The 22,468-nt window shown below is 41.9% G+C and overlaps 1 protein-coding gene across 4 annotated transcripts in view; it reads left to right on the top strand.

Moving 5' to 3' along the window:
- Positions 1–22,468, top strand: part of osbpl5 (oxysterol binding protein-like 5) — a 165,611-nt gene that overhangs the window by 7,670 nt on the left and 135,473 nt on the right. Inside the window, exons 2-3 of one of the 4 annotated variants that reach the window (XM_082957121.1) lie at positions 11,234–11,451; positions 16,289–16,350. The exons of 1 other annotated variant lie outside the window; for it this stretch is intronic. The gene's annotated coding sequence lies outside the window, so the exon portion shown is untranslated. The remainder of the gene's footprint in view (positions 1–11,233; positions 11,452–16,288; positions 16,351–22,468) is intronic. 2 more of the 4 variants (XM_014123857.3, XM_082957122.1) reach the window with 2 other exon arrangements.

Genomic DNA, 22,468 nt, shown 5'->3' with positions numbered 1-22,468 from the left:
GACCTGGGTGGGTATAATTTGTGGAACGTTCCAACGGGAATCTATTCCAAAAACTTCATAAATAACAAGGTTTCCAAAAAACAACGCATACAAAGTTGTATAGCGGCAGAATAAGATACCGGGTAGGGAGTGGTCTATTTCATAGCGTTTTTCACTCATCACGTTTATTCCAAAAAATGTTTGTCCTCACATGTCTGTTTGCCTATGGACAAACGTTAAGAATAAGCTACGTGGTGAGTTGATGCCTATTCGGCAGCTAGTTAGCTAAGTTTGTATGCGTTGCTACTTTGTATGCGTTGTTGGTTGGCAACCTTTTACTTTACGTTTTTTGGAACAGATTCCTGTTGGAACGTTCCACAAATTATACCCACCCCTTCAAGCCTATCAACACCCAAGATTAGTCTGGTGTAACCTATGTGAAATGGCTAGCTAGTTAGCCGGTGCACGCTAATAGCGTTTCAAACGTCACTCGCCCTGAGACTTGGAGTAGTTTTTTTCCCCTTCCTCTGCATGGGTAACGCTGCTTCGAGGGTGGCTGTTGTCGATGTGTTCCTGGTTTGAGCCCAGGTAGGAGCGAGGAGAGGGACGGAAGCTATACTGTTACACTGGCAATACTAAAGTGCCTATAAGAACATCCAATAGTCAAAGGTATATGAAATACAAATCATATATAGAGAGAAATAGTCATATAATTCCTATAATAACTACAACCTAAAACTTCTTACCTGGGAATATTGAAGACTCATGTTAAAAGGAACCACTAGCTTTCATATGTTCCCATGTTCTGAGCAAGGCACTTAAACATTAGCTTTCTTACATGGCACATATTGCACTTTTACTTTCTTCTCCAACACTTTGTTTTGCATTATTTAAACCAAATTGAACATGTTTCATTATTTATTTAAGGCTAAATAGATTTTATTGATGTATTATATTAAGTTAAAATAAGTGTTCATTCAGTATTGTTGTAATTGTCGTCATTATAAAAAAAGAAGAAAAATAATCGTCCGATGCATCTGCTTTTTTGGTCCCCCAATAATTGGTATCGGCGTTGAAAAATCATAATCGGTCTACCTCTAGCCCTTTCCCACCTGGACAAAAGGAACACCTATGTGAGAATGCCATTTATTGACCACAGCTCAGTGTTCAACACCATAGTGCCCCCAGTTGGTAAGGGTAGGTAACAACACATCCTCCACGCTGATCCCCAACACGGGGGCCCTTCAGGGGTGTGTGCTCAGTCCCCTCCTGTACTCCCTGTTCATCTTGACTGCATGGCCAGGCACGACTCCAACACCATCTAGTTTGCCGATGACACAACAGTAGTGGACCTGAACACCGACAATGAGACGGCCTATAGGGAGGAGATCAGAGACCTGGTCGTGTGGCGCCAGGACAACAACCTCTCCCTCAACGTGATCAAGACAAAGGAGATGATTGTGGACTACAGGAAAAGGACAGAGCGCGCCCCCATTCTCATCGATTGGGCTACAGTGGAGCAGGTTGAGAGCTTCAAGTTCTTTGGTGTCCACATCACCAACAAACTATCATGGTCCAAGCACACCAAGACAGTCGTGAATAGGGCACGTCAAAGCCTATTCCCCCTCAGGAGACTGAAAAGATTTGGCATGGGTCCTCAGATCCTCAAAAGGTTCTACAGCTGCACCATCGAGAGCATCCTGGCTGGTTGCATCACTGCCTGGTATGGCAACTTCTCTGCCTCCTACCGCAAGGCACTGCAGAAGGCTTCTTGTCAGCTTCTACCCCCCCAAGCCATAAGACTCCTGAACATCTAATCAAAGGGCTACCAAGACCCCTCTTTTACGCTGCTGCTGGTCTGTTCATTATCTATTCACAGTCACTTTAGTTCTACCTGAATGTACATATTACCTTGCCTAACCAGTGCCCCCACAAATTGACTTTGTATCGGTACCCCCTGTATATAGTCTTGCTATTGTTTATTTTACTGCTGCTGTTTAATTATTTCTTACTTTGATTTTAATTTTTTTTTTACTTCTTAAAGCATTGTTGGGTAAGGGCTTGTAAGTAAGTAAGCATTTGACTGTAAGGCCTACACCTGTTCGGCACATGTGACAAATACAATTTGATTTGAGTCCCTGCCGCTGAAAAACATCCCCACAGCATGATGCTGCCACCACCATGCTTCACCTTAGGGATGGTGCCAGGTTTGTTCCATATGTGATGCTTTCCATTCAGGCCGAAGAGTTCAATCTTGGTATCATCAAATCAGAGAATCTTGTTTCTCATGTTCTGAGATGCTTTCGGTGCCTTTTGGCTAACTTCAAGTGGGCTTTCATGTGCCTTTTACTGAGGAGTGGCTTCCGTCTGGCCACTCTACCATGAATGCCTGATCGGTGGAGTTCTGCAGAAATGGTTGTCCTTCTGGAAGGTTCTCCCATCTCTATAGAGGAACTCTGGAGCTCTGTCAGTGACCATTGTGTTCTTGGTTACCTCCCTGACCAAGGCCCTTCTCCCCCGATTGCTCAGTTTGGTCAGGCAGCCAGCTCTAGGAAGAGTCTTGGTGGTTCCAAACTTCTTCCATTTAAGAATGATGGAGGCCACTGTGTTCTTGGAGACCTTCAATGCTGAAGACATTTTTTTGGTACCCTTCCCCAGATTTGTACCTCGACACAATCCTGTCTCGGAGCTCTATGGATTATTCCTTCGACCTCATGGCTTGGTTTTTGCTCTGACATGCATTGTCAACTGTGGGGCCTTATATAGACATGTATGTGTCTTTCTAAATCATGTCCAATCAATTGGAGGAAAACATTTTTTGTTTTTGTCAATTTTAGAATAAGGCTGTAACGCAACAATGTGGGAAAAGTCAGTGGGTCTGAATACTTCTCGAATGCACTGGAACTCTCTTGGACAAGGTGACTTTTACCAATATATTTGGCTCTATTTACTCTGATTTGAAAATGCTACTTATCATCAAAGTAGACATCATGCAAAACTACAAATCTCTGCAAGCACCTGCACGTCATCTCTAGCTGGCACCTTTGCTAACAGGTATAGTGTCTTAAAACTTGCCCAAGACACTTCACTGAATTGTCCATTTAAATAAATGTAGACAATTTGTTAATTACTACATTTTGCTAACGTTAATTAATCCAGAGATGCTTACCTTTGCCTCGATTCATCAGTATTTTGTGGGTAAATACAGCCGACTATATTGATAATTATACCTTGTCCTAGAGAGAGTTACACGGTTATCAAAATGGCACGCCAGGGTGAGTGTACACGAAACAAGTGTTTCTAAAATCCCCTAAGGTGAAAAATGAATGGTGTAGAATGATTGGAACCATTTCCCTGTTTGACCGCTAGGTTTTATGGGTATTATGACTCATATTGTGGTGCTTTTATAGGAGGAGAGGAAAGGGGTGGAGGAGAATAACTTTCTCACGGTGGTGTTTCTGAAATCGATATCTCCCGACCTTTTCACTCAAACCTCAGAAGCTTGGCATTCCAGCTGGATTTAACCCTCAATGGCTTTCAACTTTACAAAGATAGACACCTTTTATTTTTACAATAGGTTAAATATTCATTAATTTAAATCATGTGAGAATGTTTAGCTGAAATGCCAGTACCTGGTTCACTGCAATATTTGGTTCTATTCGAGCACCTCATCCGGTGCATGTAGGCCTGTCCTTTTAGTGACCATGTCATTTCTCCAGACCATGCGTTGCCTGTTCTCTCTCTTGGCAACATGTTGTATGCTGTACTAATCTCTTGGTTTAGCAGTTTTGCCAGTTTGTGTTTGAGCGGATATATGTGGAGGGAAATGGGTCGTTGTCGTCATTTGACACACTGTCACCATTTACAGATTTTAAGCATTGGTGGGAAGTGTCAGGGAATATTATGAAAGTGATTATGAAAGAGTCAAGGTTTTAGGCCAATTCTGTCATGGTTTGTCCACTGTTTTTCCACATTGAGCAATCTGAAGGTAGCCTATTTGTATTATTTTCTGAGTAGTAGAGAGTAGTGTTGTCTCACACTACCAGCATTTGGACATCGATACCAGGTTTAATATAGTGACACTTGATACCAAAACAATAACAGGGCAGAAAAAGAAAGCGTCGAGACAGACTGGGATGTTAATTTATTAAAAACATCGCAATTTTTACAAAATAGAAACCATTCTAAATCCACAGCAATGCTTAAACCACATCAGGGGACCACTTTGGAGGTCTGAGAAAAGTCGAAGACATTTAGATTTGAGTGTAGCTGTTTAATTCAAGTGCACACGCATTGTTTTGGTTAGCAGTGTTTCTGTAGTGTACAGTTGAAGTTGGAAGTTTACATATACTTAGGCTGGAGTCATTAAAACTCATTTTTCAACCACTACACATTTCTTGTTAACAAACTATAGTTTTGGCAAGTCAGGAAAGACATCTACTTTGTGCATGACACAAGTAATTTTTCCAACAATTGTTTACAGACAGATTATTTCATTTATAATTCACTGTATCACAATTCCAGTGGGTCAGAAGTTTACATGCACTAAGTTGACTGTGCCTTGATGTTATGGCTTTAGAAGCTTCTGATAGGCTAATTGACATCATTTGAGTCAATTGGAGGTGTACCTGTGGATGTATTTCAAGGCCTACCTTCAAACTCAGTGCCTCTTTGCTTGACATCATGGGAAAATCAAACAAAATCAGCCAAGACCTCAGAAAAAATTGTAGACCTCCACAAGTCTGGTTTATCCTTGGGAACAATTTCCAAACGCCTGAAGGTACCACGTTCATCTGTACAAACAATAGTAAGCAAGTGTAAACACCATGGGACCACGCAGCCGTCATACCGCTCAGGAAGGAGACGCGTTCTGTCTCCTAGAGATGAACGTACTTTGGTGTGAAAAGTGCAAATCAATCCCAGAAAAACAGCAAAGGACCTTGTGAAGATGCTGGAGGAAACAGGTACAAAAGTATCTATAGCCACAGTAAAACGAGTCCTATATCGACATAACCTGAAAGGACGCTCAGCAAGGAAGAAGCCACTGCTCCAAAACTGCCATAAAGCCAGACTACGGTTTGCAACTGCACATGGGGACAAAGATTGTACTTTTTGGAGAAATGTCCTCTGGTCTGATGAAACAAAAATAGAACTGTTTGGCCATAATGACCATCGTTATGTTCGGAGGAAAAAGGGGGACGCTTGCAAGCCGAAGAACACCATCCCAACCGTGAAGCACGGGGGTGGCAGCATCATGTTATGGGAGTGCTTTGCTGCGGGAGGGACTGGTGCACTTCACAAAATAGATGGCATCATGAGGAAGGGAAATTGTGGATATGTTGAAGTGAAATCTATAGACATCAGTCAGGAAGTTAAAGTTTGGTTGAAAATGGGTCTTCCAAATGGACAATGACCCCAAGCATACTTCCAAAGTTGTGGGAAAATGGCTTAAGGACAACAAAGTCAAGGTATTGGAGTGGCTATCACAAGCCCTGACCTCAATCCCATAAAAAAAATTGTGGGCAGAACTGAAGAAGCGTGTGTGAGCAAGGAGGCCTACAAACCTGACTCAGTTACACCAGCTCTGTCAGGAGGAATGGGCCAAAATTCACCCAACTTATTGTGGGAAGCTTGTGGAAGGCTACCCGAAATGACGTTTGACCATTACATCTAGACGTTCCGCTAGCGGAACACCACTCCAATATCCAATGATAAGGCGTGGCGCGAAATACAAACTCCTCAAATCCGAAAACTTCAATTTTTCAAACATATGACTATTTTACACCATTTTAAAGACAAGACTCCCCTTTATCTAACCACACTGTCCGATTTCAAAAAGGCTTTACAACGAAAGCAAAACATTAGATTATGTCAGCAGAGTACCCAGCCAGAAATAATCAGACACCCATTTTTCAAGCTAGCATATAATGTCACAAAAACCAAAACCACAGCTAAATGCAGCACTAACCTTTGATCTTCATCAGATGACACTCTTATGACATTATGTTATACAATACATGCATGTTTTGTTCAATCAAGTACATATTTATATCAAAAACCAATTTTTTACATTAGCATGTGACTTTCAGAACTAGCATTCCCACCGAACACTTCCGGTGAATTTACTAAATTACTCACGATAAACGTTGATAAAAAACATAACAATTATTTTAAGAATTATAGATACAGAACTCCTTTATGCAATCGCTATGTCCGATTTTAAAATAGCTTTTCGGTGAAAGCACATTTTGCAATATTCTGAGTAGATGGCTCGCCATCACGGGCTAGCTAATTTGACACCCACCAAGTTTGGTACTCACCAAACTCAGATTTACTATAAGTAAAATTGGATTACCTTTGCTGTTCTTCGTCAGAATGCACTCCCAGGACTTCTACTTCAACAACAAATGTTGGTTTGGTTCCAAATAATCCATAGTTATATCCAAATAGCGGCGTTTTGTTCGTGCGTTCAAGACACTATCCGAAGGGTAACGAAGGGCGACGCGTGGACGCGTATCGTGACAAAAAAAATTCAAAATATTCCATTACCGTACTTCGAAGCATGTCATACGCTGTTTAAAATCAATTTTTATGCGATTTTTCTCGTAAAATGGCGATAATATTCCGACCGGGAGTCGTTGTTTTCGTTCAAAGACTGAAAAAGTAAAATGTACTCTTCACGTGCAAGCGCCCGTTTCATTGTTCTCAGATCGACCACTTACCAAATGCACTACTGTTTTTCAGACAGTAACTGCAGAGTCATCATTCAACATTCTGGCGCCTTCTGAGAGCCTATGGGAGCCTTAGAAAGTGTCACGTTACAGCAGAGATCCTTTGTTTTGGATAGAGATGACAAAGAAGGCCAAGAAATGGTCAGACAGGGTACTTCCTGTACAGAATCTTCTCAGGTTTTGGCCTGCCAAATGAGTTCTGTTATACTCAGACACCATTCAAACAGTTTTAGAAACTTTGGAGTGTTTTCTATCCAAAGCTACTAATTATATGCATATTCTAGTTTCTGGGCAGGAGTAATAACCAGATTAAATCGGGTAAGTTTTTTTTTTTAATCCGGCCGTGAAAATACTGCCCCCTATCCATAACAAGTTAAACAATTTCAAGGCAATTCTACCAAATACTAATTGAGTGCATGTAAACTTCTTACCCACTGGGAATGTGACAGTAAATAAAAGCTGAAATAAATGTTCTTTACTATTATTCTGACATTTCACGTTCTTAAAATAAAGTGGTGATCCTAACTGACCTAAAACAGGGAATTTTTACTCTGATTAAATGTCAGGAATGGTGAGAAACTGAGTTTAAATGTATTTTGCTAAGGTGTATGTAAACTTCCTGCTTCACCTGTAGATGTGATGGACTTTTTTAAAGCCAATGGCCACTGGATTGATGCAAACGCTCCTGATTCTGCAGGTGCGGTAGGCATAACTAGAAAGTAGCCTAACTTTTTAATTGAGACAGTTTTTAGGAAAGCCTTTCCGTTCATCCGAATATGGTTATAAATAGCATCGCTAACGGTGGACATGCATGCACACACCACACAGATGGAGCATTCCCATGCCATTGCCTCTTCAGAAAGTTTCAGGGAATCACTGATGCATTCTGTTCATGTCTTATGATAGACAATTAATTTGCCCAAGTTTAAGTTCAATACATTTAGTTAATTTCCAGACGTGAGACACATTTGATAGACAAACCAAAAGTTACAATTTTAATATTGAACCATTTTTCATGTTGTAGTATCGAAAAGTACTGAAGTTTCAGTCTAACGTGCAACCCTATGTGGAGAGGGTGTGTGGGTTTCAGAGGTGACACAGAACAGGAACAGCGGAAAGTGCCAGTCAGTGGTGGGTCAGATTACCTAAAGGAGAACTTGTGACACCTGCTTGCACTTTTGCCCGTATTAGGGAGACCTCTGGTTTCAGCATGTGACTGGTCCACTGGGAAGTCCCCAATCACCTGACTACAGCCATTATAGACGGGTGGAGGATGTGAACTTTAGAGGTCGACCGATTATGATTTTTCAACGCAGATACCGATTATTGAAGGACCATAAAAGCCGATACCGATTAATCGGGCAACTTTTTTTGTATTTTATTTGTAATTTTTTCAAATCTTTAAAAAAATCTTTGTTTACATTTTTTAAATATTTTTTAAATATTTGTAATAATAACAATTACAACAATACTGAATGAACAATGATCACTTTTATTTTAACTTAATATAATACATCAATAAAGTCAATTTAGTCTCAAATAAATAATAAAACATGTTCAATTTGGTTTAGATATTGCAAAAACACAGTGCTGGAGAAGAAAGTAAAAGTGCAATATGTGCCATGTAAAAAAGCTAATGTTTAAGTTCCTTGCTCAGAACATGAGAATATATGAAAGCTGGTGGTTCCTTTTAACATGAGTCTTCAATATTCCCAGGTACGAAGTTTTAGGTTGTAGTTATTATAGGATTATTTCGCTCTATACCATTTGTATTTTATATACCTTTGACTGTTGGATGTTCTAATAGGTACTTTAGTATTGCCAGCCTAATCTCGGGAGTTGGTAGGCTTGAAGTCATAAACAGTGCAATGCTTTTATGCATTGTGAAGAGCTGCTGGCAAACGCAGGAAAGTGCTGTTTGAATGAATGCTTACGAGCCTGCTGCTGCCTACCTACCACTGCTCATTCACACTGCTCTATTAAATCATAGACTTAATTATAATATAATAAAAACACAGAAATATGAGCCTTATGTCATTAATATGGTCAAATCCGTTTATCCTTTCAGTGAAATACGGAACCGTTCCGTATTTTATCTAACGGGTGGCATCCATAAGTCTAAATTACTTTGCACAACCTTCAATGCTAGGTCATAATTACGTAAAATTCTGGCAAATTAGTTCGCGAAGAGCCTTGTGGCCCAAACTGTTGCATATTCCCTGACTCTGCGTGCAATGAACGCAAGAGAAGTGACACAATTTCCCTAGTTTAATATTGCCTGCTAACATGAATTTCTTTGAACTAAATATGCAGGTTTAAAAATATATACATCTTTGTATTAATTTTAAGAAAGGCATCGATGTTTATGGATGTGTACGTTCGTGCAGCGATTGTGCTTTTTTTCGCAAATGCACTTTTGTTAAATCATCCCCCGTTTGGCGAAGTTGGCTGTCTTTGTTAGGAAGAAATAGTCTTCACACAGTTCGTAACGAGCCAGGCGGCCCAAACTGCTGCATATACCCTAACTCTGTTGCACAGAATGCAAGACAAGTGACACAATTTCCCTAGTTAAAAGAAATTCATGTTTGCAGGCAATATTAACTAAATATGCAGGTTTAAAAATACATACTTGTGTATTGATTAAGAAAGACGTTGATGTTTATGGTTAGGTACACATTGGTGCAACGACAGTGCTTTTTTTCGCGAATGTGCTTGTTAAATCACCCGTTTGGCGAAATAGCCTGTGATTTAATTATAAATTACAGGCACCCCAACGATTATATGCAACTCAGGACAAACTAGATAAAATAGTAATATCTTCAACCATGTGTAGTTAACTAATGATTATGTTAAGATAGAGTTTTTTTTATAGGATACATTTAATGCTAGCTAGCACCTTACCTTGGCTCCTTTCTGCACTCGCATAATAGGTAGTCAGCCTGCCACGCAGTCTCCTCGTGGAGTGCAATGTAATCGGCCACGATCGGTGCCCAAAAATGCAGATTACCGATTTGTTATGAAAACTTGGCCGATTAATCGGTCGACTTCTAGTGAACATTATGTCATCGATCCGTTATTTTCTATTATTATTGATCTGAACTGCAGACACAGTTCACCATGATGGACCAATTGAACCCATGACCACTGTAATACCACAAGGTGATCTCTTAAACCATAGATGCAGGCTCATATCATCAATATTGGCAAAAGATCACACGCACAGTTGATCTCAATTGACCGATTGTCCCGTCCTAGAATTGTGGGCATTTGATTGACTTGCTGACTAACCAACTTCAGCTTTCTGGAGGATGGCAACTGTTGCTAACCAAGCTTGTGTCTGTCACCAAGACAAGCTCTCATTTCAAATGCATGGGAGCCTATGACAACAATAAATGGTTAAAATGGTTCAATCATTAAACAGTGGATTTGGGGTACTTCCAAAATGAATTCCTGAAATACAAAACCTGTTAATGTAATAATATTTTCCATTTGAAGCGATACAGGTAGCCTAGTGGTTAAGAGCATTGGGCCAGTAACTGAGAGGTTGCTGGTTCGAATCCCCGAGCAGACTAGGTGAAAAATCTGTCTGTACCCTTGAGCAAGGCACTTAACCCTTATTGCTCCTGTAAGTCACTCTGGATAAGAGCATCTGCTAAATGACAAATGTAATGTACAGTACCAGTCAAAAGTTGGTTAATCAGCCAGCAAGTGCTCAGCATATGCGGGAAGTCCTTCAAGACTGTTGGAAAAGCAGGTGAAGCTGAGAGAATGCCAAGAGTGTAAAAAGCTGTCAAGGCAAAGGGTGGCTACTTTGAAGAATCTTAAATAGTGTTAAATCAAAATATATTGTACATTTTTAAGATTGTTCAAAGTAGCTACCCTTTGCCTTGATGACAGCTTTGCACACTCTTGGCATTCTCTCAATCAGCTTCATGAGGTAGTCACCTGGAATTAATTTCAATTAACAGGTGTGCCTTGTTAATTTGTGGTATACAGAAAATAGCCCTATTTGGTAAAAGACCAAGTCCACAGGAAAGGAAGACCCAGTTACCTCTGCTGTAGAGGATAAGTTCATTAGAGTTACCAGCCTCAGAAATTGCAGCCCAAATAAATGCTTCACAGAGTTCAAGTAAGACACATCGCAACATCAACTGTTCAGAGGAGACTGCGTGAATCAGGCCTTCATTGTCAAATTGCTGCAAAGAAACCACTACTAAAGGACACCAATAAGAAGAGACTTGCTTGGGCCAAGAAACTAGACTGGTGGAAATTTGTCGTTTGGTCTGGAGTCCAAATTGGAGATGTCTTTGTGAGACGCGGTGTGGGTGAACGGATGATCTCCGCATGTGTATTTCCCACCTTAAATCATGGAGGAGATGGTGTGGGGGTGCTTTGCTGGTGACACTGTTGATTTATTTACAATTCAAGGCACACTTAACCAGCATGGCTACCACAGCATTCTGCAGCAATACACCATCCCATCTGGTTTGCGTTTAGTGGGACTATCCTTTGTTTTTCAACAGGACGTTGACCCAACACACCTCTAAGCTGTTTAAGGGCTATTTGACCAAGATCGAGAGTGATGGAGTGCTGCATCAGATGACCTGGCCTCCACAATCACCCAACCTCAACCCAGTTCAGATGGTTTGGGATGAGTTGGACCACAGAGTGGAGGAAAAGCAGCCAACAAGTGCTCAGCATATATGTGAACTCCTTCAAGACTGTTGGAAAAGCATTCCAGGTGAAGTTGGTTGAGAGAGTGCCTAGTGTGCAAAGCTGTCATCAAGGCAAAGGGTGGCTACTTTGAACAATCTAAAATCTAAAATATATTTTGATTTGTTTAACACTTTTAGTTACTACATAATTCCATATGTGTTATTTCATAGTTTTGGTGTCTTCACTATAATTCTACAATGTAGAAAATAGTAAAAATTAAGAAAAACCCTTGAATGAGTATTTGTTCTAAAACTGGTAGTGTATTTTGGAGTAGGATGTCCTTTAGAAAATATGTATTCACCAGAAGTAACCTCAGTCGTTCTACCAAAAAAAAGCTATTGGAAACAATGCATTCCAACTGAAATAAAGTTGGCTATTTACAAGTTTGGCACACCTATATTTGGAAAGTACCTCCCATTTCTTCTCTGCAGATACTCTCAAGCTCTGTCATGTTGGATGGGGAGCGTCGCTGCACAGCTATTTTCAGGTCTCTCCAGAGATGTTTGATAGGGTTCAAGTCCGGGCTCTGGCTGGGCCACTCAAGGACATTCAGACTTGTCCCGAAGCCACTTCTGCGTTGTCTTGGCTGTGTGCTTCGGGTGTTTGACCTGTTGGAAGGTGACCCTTCGCCCCAGTCTTAGGTCCTGAGCACACTGGAGCAGGTTTTTTCTCTACTTTTCTCTGATCCTATCAAGGATCTCTCTGTACTTTGCTCTGCTCATCTTTCTCTCGATCCTGACTAGTCTCCCAGTCCCTGTCGCTGAAAAGTATCCCCACAGCATGATGCTGCCACCACCATGCTTCACCGTAGGGATGGTGCCAAGCTTCCTCCAGACGTGACGCTTGGCGTTCAGGCCAAAGGGTTCAATCTTGGTTTCATCAGAGCAGAGAATCTTATTTCTCATGGTGTGAGAGTCTTTAGGTGCCTTTTGGCTAACTCCAAGCTGACTGTCATGTGCCTTTTTACTGAGGAGTGGCTTCCGTCTGGCCACTCTACCATAAATGCCTGATTGGTGGAGTGCTTCAGGCCCTCTCAAAATTAGTTTAATTAAAATAACTTGTCCTTCATCAGTGAAATACCACAAGGTCAATGTTTGTTTATAATCCTTTTCAAAATTATAAGCCTTTTCAAAACTACTGATTAAAGGTCATCTCCCTTTTTAGAACCAACTTCACTTGTTTTAAAAATGACCTATGTGGCATCGATAAGAGACCGAAAACTATCATCTAGTGTCACTCTGACTACAGTGTGAATCTGATAACTTTGTTCATAAAGTCAATATTGTCCAAAACAATTTTGAGTTTTGTACAAGAGTTTGTCATGACTTACTGGTAGGTTGGGTATGGATTACGATCATGCCCAGTGCCCGCTAACACTTGAGAAGCAGCTGGGCTGATTGTGCTCTATCCAATCATCGCAGCCAGAACCTCTAGACAGTGAGACAGACCTGCCCATTACGCAGCGTCAGACTTGTTTTCATAAGAGAATACAAAAATAAAACGAACACTCAGGAAACTACAGACAATACCCCATAATGACAAAGAAAAAACAGGTTTAGAAATTCTTGTAAATGTATTAAACATGAAACGAATACCTTATTTACATAAATATTCAGGGACTCTGCTATGAGACTCAAAATTAAGCTCAGATGCATCCTGTTTCCATTGATCATCCTTGATGTTTCTACAACTTGATTGGAGTCCACCTGTGGCAAATTCAATTGATTGGACATGATTTGGAAAGGCGCACACACACACCTGTCTATATAATGTCCCACAGTTGACAGTGCATGTCAGCGCAAAAACCAAGCCATGAGGTCGAAGGAATTATCCGTAGAGCTCTGAGACAGAATTGTGTCAAGGCACAGATCTGGGAAGGGTACCAAAACATGTCTGCAACATTTAAGGTCCACAAGAACACAGTGGCCTCCATCATTCTTAAAGGGAAGAAGTTTGGAACCTCCTAGAGCTGGCCACTTGGCTAAACTGAGCAATCGGGGGAGAAGGGCCTTGGTAAGGGAGGTGACCAAAAACCTGATGGTCACTCTGACAGAGCTCCAGAGTTCCTCTGTGGAGATGGGAGAACCTTCCATAAGGACAACCATCTCTGCAGCACTCCGCCAATTAGGCCTTTATGATAGTGGCCAGACGGAAGCCACTCCTCAGTAAAAGGCACATGACATCCCTTTTGGGTTTGCCAAAAGGCATCTAAAGGACTCTGACAATCTGTGGTCTGATTAAACCAAGATTGAACTCTTTGAACTGAATGCCAACTGTCACATCTGGAGGAAATCTGGCACTATCGCTAAGGTGAAGCATGGTGGTGGCAGCATCATGCTGTGTGGATGTTTTTCAGGGCAGGGACTGGGAGACTTGTCAGGATCAAGTCAAAAATGTATAGAGCAAAGTATAGAGAGATCCTTGATGAAAACCTGCTCCAGAGCACTCAGGACCTCAGACTGGGGTCCATTCACTTTCCAACAGGCCAATGACCCTAAGCACACAGCCAAGACAACGCAGGAGTGACTTCGGGTCAAGTCTCTGAATGTCCTTGAGTGGCCTAGCCACAGTTACGGTTCCCATCCAACCTGATGGAGCTTGAGAGGATCTGCAGAGAAGAATTGGAGAAACTCCCCAAATACAGGTGTGCCAAACCTGTAGCGTCATACTGAAGAATACTCGAGGCTGTAATCGCTACCAAAGGTGCTTCAACAAAGTACTGAGTAAAGGGTCTGAATACTTATGTAAATGTGATTATTTTTTTAAATATTTTTTCTTTGCTTAAATTTCCAAAAAACTGTTTTTGCTTCGTCATTATGGGGTATTGTGTTTAGATTGATGAAAGACAGATTAATTTATGTTTTTTAGAATAAGGCTGTAATGTAACGTGGAAAAATTTAAGGGGTCTGAATACTTTCCGAATGCACTTTAACCACCAACGCTTGATAAATATTGCATAAACAATTGTAAAGCATGAATTGCATGAAGAAATAATAATGGAAATATATCCATGTAAAACATAACAACAATAGTTATTTGTTTAGTGATGCACGATATATCGGTGAACGTATCGGAATCTGCCGAAATTTGCTAAAAATGCCAACATCGGGATCGGCCCGATGTCTAGTTTAACACTGATTTCAAAGCTACCGTGCATACCTATATAACGTAGGTACATGACATAATGACGCTACGTCAAATTTTGCGCTACACGTGCAACACATCATTCCTAACCTAGCCCACAATGTCTGCTGTGTGGATCGAGTAGTCAACAAGTCGAGCAGTCATTTGAAAGAGTAAGAAAATTTAGGCGACAACTCGAGACAAGGCGAAATCCATTAATGCCAAGATAATGGAATTTATTGCCGTTGACAATCAACCGTTCTCTGTTGTGGGTGATGTTGGCTTTCGCCAACTGGTCGAGCACCAGTACACATGTTGACCTACCGGAGTTACACAGTAATAGCGTCACATGACATACTATGGAACGGCGTTTGGGTCTTTGCGTGTCAAAAAAGATACACGTCAAATAACACTATTTGACGCTTTAAATAAGCTTTTAATTTGACACGTCAAATAAGTTCTATTATAGAATGTTGTGTGTTCTGTATTTGCACGTGCAAGCCAAGCGCCACCACTACTATCAGTAGCACTGTCAAAGCTGTACAAAAAAGTCTCTGCAAACACCGACCACGAACGATGTGTTTACAATCCCGCGATGGTAATAAAGCATTATTTGTTCAACCGCAACTTCTGGGGTAGCTAGCTAGCTTTAGCGTGGTACCTAGCTAGCACCAATTCAACCAGCCTGAAAACAACGACCAGTAGAAACTGCTGTCATTTTCATTATTCTTAGCAATGATTTAGGAATCCTTGTGCGTAAGTATTAGCTAGGTAGCCACTTGTTGTTCGCCTATTGAAATTGAACTTCAGTTCATGAAAGTAAATAGTTAGCCAGCTACTTAACCCTGTTGACCAAAGCTAAAGTTATAAGCAGCCAGCTAGCTTCATCTGGCTAGTGACGCTCGCCGGACCGGGTTATGTTTTGTGAAGCTAGCCACAATAAGGATTACGCACAATAGTGGAATTTGCGGTTTTCCTTCAAAATAAAAGTACCTATTTGAAAGTGATGCAGAATGTTACAATTGGTGGAATCATGCCATATTTAGATTAGATAATGTTAAACAATATTGGAATGTGAAGCATTGGAATGTGAAGCAATGAAATGGGGTATCAGTCTACTCGGTGACACCCACAGAACACAACTGTGAAGAGTTTACCCAAATATTAGCGTTGTAGCTCTTATCGCAGGACTGTGACTGTGTGAAATCACCTCCCCGGTCAGCCTATTGTGTGTTGACATTCATATTGCACTGCATAGCTTTACCTAAGGATTGGGGATCAATGAAATGGGGGTATCATTATACTCAATACCCAATGCTTTATTATAGACAGAAATATTGATCAGTATTCCACATTTCTAGAATCCTTTTATTTCAGCTCATGAAACATGGGACCAACACTTAACAATTATTCCTGCCAAAACATGGACTAACCTATTTCAGTGGACTATTTCAAGGTTTCTTCATTCAGAATAAAAGGCTGCTGAGGCATTTGGACCAGTCAAATCAGACGTGCTGTATCTGTACTGTGGTTTTCATCACTAACAGGGTAAACGGGAAGCTTGATCTACCCAGGGAGACATACATGCTTCCTGTTTCTGCTCTTTCAGGACAACTGGGTGGGGCTTAGGAGTTGGTTTTGTGATATGGAGGGTGTGTGTCTGTGGGAGGGACGTGCAGCCTCTGCCTGTGATTCATAAGGCGCATGTGATTCAGAATTAAACTTCTCTCTCTCCCAAGGTAAGGCAGACTGTTCTTACGTAGGCTTCTGGATGTGGTATCCTGTGCAGATCAGGTGAAAGGTAAGCTGAGCTCACTGCTACAATCAGTCTGTGTGTTAGCTAGCAGTAGTGAGAATGTAGCTTTTGTGCCACACACACGTACACACCTGTTTACCTGGTATAAACTAGTGGGAGTGTGGTGTTGCATAACAGAGCTAGTTTCTGGGCCAAGCTGATGGCAGCAAAACTCTTGTTTCAGTATGGCACGCATGTTTTATGAGGGTGAGTCATGTTTGAGCGCAGGCAGAAATTGGAAGTGGGGCATGTCCCAAAAGGTGCATAGTGCATTTTATTCTCTTTAAATGCCGCAACTTTTTTAATGGTCTTTTGCCGCATTTCATATAGGCCTAAAGTGTTTTACCTATTGTCATTTGTAGCCAAAATGTAAATCATTAAACCTAAATCAGTAAACCTTCACCTAACCTATTGATTTGGCTTAGTTATTCTCTCCTGAGGAGGACATTGCCACATGAGTGAACTGACTGCAGGTCAGGTGTGTCCTCTGAAATAAAGCAGGGAACCGCTGAAGACTGAACTAGGATCCTCAGGCGAGGGTGTGTCTGAGGTTGAAGGGAGTAGATGTTTGGGAGGTTGTTCTGGGACAGATGGTTATAATGATACCCCAGGCTGCTATAGAAAGCACAGTAACACAGTTTGCCTGCAGGAAACGTTTACATTTTATACATAAGAAAAACCCTATAATGAAAAGGTGATTTAGACGTTTTTGTATTCTCTCATTAGCACAGTGGATGTTTAGGTTGTGGGCTTTCCTGGTCGTTTCCTAGTTGTCATCGTGATCCACGTTGAGTATGTGAACAAACCGCTGTGGGAATATTCAGCTGTTATTGGGATTGAGATGCGTATTTGTTCTGTTTTTTAAGTCCAACATTTATTTAGCAAGTCGCAAACTCTGAAATAGTTGATGTTAACAGATTAAAATCTCCAGCTCCGAATTATATTCACAAGGCAATGTGTGGCACTTATAAATAATGCATAGAAATAACACAACCTATTCCACAAATAGATATACAAGAGACTAATTAAGCAGTAATGGCAAGCTCTATGTCCTAACACACAAAGACAGAATGTTGGACAGGCTGAAATGGTAGGTAAGTAGTCATGTAGCAAGCGATTCGCCCTCTCTTATCAGGCAGGAGGCATGTTTACATTCTGCCTCTCCCATGTTTGTCTTGGCGAGTGAAAGTCCTGCCAACGGTTATGAGATTTAACTGTATATTTCACGTCAACTAGGCCTAGTCTACGCTTAGAACACTTATGCACAGCTGAGATTATTCTGAGACAGCTGGGTCCTGTCCAAAAACTACCGCTGCACCATCAAGAACGTCCTGACCCGTTGCATCACGGCCTGGTACGGGTATATCGCCATCCACCACCGTAAGGCCCTTCAGCGGGTGGTGAAGACGACCCAGTACATCAGTGGGACCGTGCTAACATTCATCCAGGACATATACTCAAAGCTGTGTCTGAGGATGACCTGCAGCATCATCAAGGACCCCAGCCACAAGCTGTTCACTCCCTTACCGTTGGGAAGTCTGTATCGAAGCATGAGTTCTGATACCAACAGGCTCCGAGACCACTTTTTTATCAACAAGCAATCAGACTGCTGAACACTTGAACTGGACTGATCACAAGCCCTGATTCTCTGCCCCTTAGCTTGTGCGTGCATGCACACACACACACACACACACACACACACACACACACACACACACACACACACACACACACACACACACACACACACACACCACACACACACACTCATGCTACTCACACGTCACAACTGCTGCTATCAGACTGTTATTATGATAGCTAAATTCTGCAAATCTTAACACTTGTCCCCCTTTCCCAAAACGTGTAAATATTGGACTATAAATTGTGCCTTCCTGTTTTATACTTTTGCAAAAAGGTTTATTCTACCGAGTCATTTACTTTATATTCGTATTATTTTATTATTTCTTGTTGCATTGTTTAACAAAGTGTTGATTTGTCTCTTGTGTATGTAGTGATGAGTACTCAATACTCCCTATAAGTATGTTTAAGGTCTGAGTGAACTCTCAAATCTCTAAATGATTTACCCATATGTATAACTGCTAAAAGATACCTTATTTTAAAGTGTCAATCCACTGATCATTAACAAATGCGTTACCAACATTTATAACTCCTGAAAATATACTTTTGGTAATGTAGTGTATGTGGACACCTCGTCGAACATCTCATTCCAAAGTCATGGGCATTAATATAGAGTTGATCCCCCTTTGCTGCTATAACAGCCTCCACTCTTCTGGGAAGGCTTTCCACTAGATGTTGGAACATTGCTGCAGGGACTTGCTTCCATTCAGTCACAAAGAGCATTAGTGAGGTCGGGCACTGAGGTTGGGTGATTAGGCCTGGCTCTCAGTCGGCACTCCAATTCCTCCCAAAGGTGTTTGATGGGGTTGAGGTCAGGGCTCTGTTCCGGCCAGTCAAGTTCTTCCACACCAATCTCGACAAACCATTTCTATATGGCCCTCGCTTTGTGCATGGGGCATTGTCATGCTGAAACAGCAAACGGCCTTCCCCCAAAAAGTTGAAAGCACAGAATTGTCTACAATGTCATTGTATGCTCAAGATTTCCCTTCACTGGAACTAAGGGGCCAAGCCCAAAACCATAAAAAAAGCCCCAGACTATTATTCATCCTCCAACAAACTTTACAGTTGGCACTATGCATTTGGGCAGGTAGCATTCTCCTGGGACCTGCAAAACCCAGATTTGTCCGTCGGACTGCTAGATGGTGAAGCGTGATTCATCACTCCAGAGAACGCGTTTCCGCTGCTCCAGAGTTCAGAATTCTTAACTAGCAAAATTCACCCAACTTATTGTGGGAAGCTTGTGGAAGGCTACCCGAAATGTTTGACAAGTTAAACAATTTAATGGCAATGCTACCAAATACTAATTGAGTGCATGTTAGCTTCTGACCCACTGGGAATGTGATGAAACAAAATAAAAGCTGAAATAAATAATTCTCTCCACTATTATTCTGACATTTCACATTCTTAAAATAAGGTGGTGATCCTAACTGACCTAAGACAGGGAATTTCTACTAGGATTAAATGTCAGGAATTGTGAAAAACTGAGTTTAAATGTATTTGGCTAAGGTGTATGTTAACTTCCGACTTCAACTGTACATGTAGTTATTAAAGTGACCGTGCATAGATGGTGACAACAGAGAGTAGCAGCAGTGTAAAATAGGGGGGGTGCAAATAGTCTAGGTAACCCTATGATTATATGTTCAGGAGTCTTGTGGCTTGGGGGTAGAAGCTGTTTAGAAGCCTCTTGGACATAGACTTAGCGCTCTGCTACCGCTTTCCGTGCGGTAGCAGAGAGAACAGTCTTTGAACATTTTTGGGGCCTTCCTCTGACACCGCCTGGTATAGCGGTCCTGGATGGCAGGAAGCTTGGCCCCAGTGATGTACTGGGCCATTTGCACTGCCATCTGTAGTGCCTTGCGGTTGGATCCCAGGCAGTTGCCATATCAGGCATTGATGCATCCAGTCAGGATGCTCTCGATGGTGCAGCTGTAGATCTTTTGAAGGATCTGAGGACCTATACCAAATCTTTTCAGTCTCCTGAGGGGGAATAGGTTTTGTCGTGCCCTCTTCACGACTGTCTTGGTGTGCTTGGAACAAGGAACTTGAAGATTTCATCCTGCTCCACTGTAGCCCCGTCCTGTGGTCCACAATAATTTCCATTGTCTTCATCACGTTGAGGGAGAGTTTGTTGTCCTGGCACCACACGGCCAGGTCTCTGACCCCCTCTCTATAAGCTATCTCATCATTGTCGGTGGTCAGGCCTACCACTGTTGTCAATGGCAAACTTAATGATGGTGTTGGAGTCGTGCCTGGCCGTGCAGTCAATGAACAGGGAGTACAGGAGGGGAATGAGCATGCACCCCTGAGGGGCCCCTGTGTTGAGGATCAGCGTTGTCGATGTGTTGTTACCTACCCTTACACCCTGGGGGCGGCCCGTCAGGAAGTCCAGGATCCAGTTGCAGAGGGAGGTGTTTAGTCCCAGGGTCCTTAGCTTAGTGATGTGCTTTGAGGGCACTATGGTGTTGAACGCTGAGCTGTAGTCAATGAATAGCATTAACACATAGGTGTTCCTTTTGTCCAGGTGGCAAAGGGCAGTGTGGCGTGCAATAGAGATTGCATCATCTGTGGATCTGTTGGTGGGGTATGCATATTGGCGTGGGTCTAGGGTTTCTGGGATAATGGTGTTGATGTGAGCCATGACCAGCCTTTCAAAGCAGTTCATGGCTACAGATGTGAGTGCTACGGGTTGGTAGTCATTTAGGCAGGTTACCTTAGTGTTCTTTGGCACAGGCACTATGGTGGCCTGCTTAAAACTTGTTGGTATTACAGATTCGGACAGGGAGAGGTTGAAAATGTCAGTGAAGACACTTGCCAGTTGGTCAGAGCATGCTCGCAGTACACATCCTAGTAATCCGTCTGGCCCCGTGGCCTTGTGAATGTTGACCTGTTTAAAGGTTTTCCTCACATCGACTGCAGAGAGCGTGATCACAGTCTTCCGGAACAGCTGGTGCTCTCATGCATGTTTCATCCGAGGAGCGTCAAAGTCGGGTGTAGTACGATTTGATCTTAGTCCTGTATTGATGCTTTCTTATAAACTTCTGGGTTAGAGTCCCGCTCCTTGAAAGCGGCAGCTCAAGCCTTTAGCTCAGTGCAGATGTTGCCTGTAATCCATGGCTTCTGGTTGGGGTATATACGTACTGTCAATTTGGGGACGATGTCATCGATACACTTATTGATGAATCCAATGACTGAATGTGGTGTACTCCAACGGAGGGAGGAATCCTGGAACATATTCCAGTCTGTGCTTGCAAAACTGTCCTGTAGCTTAGCATCTGCTTTGTCTAACCACTATTTTTTATTGAACTAGTCACTGGTGCTTCCTGTTTTAATTTTAGCTTGTAAGCAGGTATCAGGAGAATAGAATTATGGTCATATTTGCCAAATGGAGGGCGAGGGAGAGCTGTGTGTGTGTGTGTGTGTGGCGTAAATGTGGTCTGGAGTCTTTTAAATTTTATTCCCTCTGGTTGCACATTTAACATGTTGATGGAAGTTTGATATAACGATTTAAGTTTCCCTGCGTTAAAGTCCCTGGCTACTAGGAGTGCTGCCTCTGGGTGAGCGTTTTCTTGTTTACTTATGGCGGAATACAGCTCATTCAATGCTGTCTTAGTGCCGGCCTCTGACTGGTGGTATGTAAACAGCTACGAAAAATACAGAAACTCTCTAGGTAGTGTGGTCTACAGCTTATCATGAGATACTCTACCTCAGGTGAATAATAGCTCGAGACTTCCTTAGATATTGTGCACCAGCTGCTATTTACAAAAATACATAGTCAGCCGCCCCTTGTCTTACCAGATGCCGCTGTTCTATCATGCCGGCACAGCGTATAACCAGCCAGCTGTATGTTGATAGTGTCGTTGTCCAGCCACGACCTCATGATTCATAAGATATTACAGTTTTGAATGTCCCGTTGGTAGTTTAATCTTCCCGCATAGGTCATCTATTTTATTCTCCAAAGATTGCACGTTTGCTAGCAGAATGGAAGGAAGTGGAGGTTTATTCGATCAGCTACGAATTCTCTGAAGGCAGCCCTTCCTCTGGGCCCTTTTTCTCTGCTTCTTCTTCACGCAAATCACGGGGATCTGGGCCTATAAACATTATGTCCATTCAGAAACACATCAGTATATCATTCGTGTTGGGCTCGTCAGACTCGTTAAAGGAGAAAAAGGATTCTGCCAGTTTGTGGTGAGGAATCGCAGTCCAGAAGTTATTTTTTTTCGGTCATGGCGGCAACATTATGTACAAAGTTAAAATATTTTACAAACAACACAAATAAATGAATTAAAAAACGCAATCGGTTGGGGACATGTAGAACGTCAGCCTTCTTCTCCGACGCCATTGTTAGTCAATGCTCGCTTTGTGACTGTCCTATCAATAAATCACAAGAAGATGCATATTGTTAATTACTGTGGGGAAGGCTATACAGACCTTTTCTGACTTCCGAATTGACATTTTTAAATGAAAAGAAGCCTATTTAATATTTTAA

Source organism: Salmo salar, chromosome 10 (assembly GCF_965601325.2).
Source record: "Salmo salar chromosome 10, fSalSal1, whole genome shotgun sequence".
Classification (NCBI taxonomy): Eukaryota; Metazoa; Chordata; class Actinopteri; order Salmoniformes; family Salmonidae; genus Salmo; species Salmo salar.
Note: the sequence above shows the minus strand (reverse complement) of the source record. Positions and strands in the feature narration are given on the sequence as shown.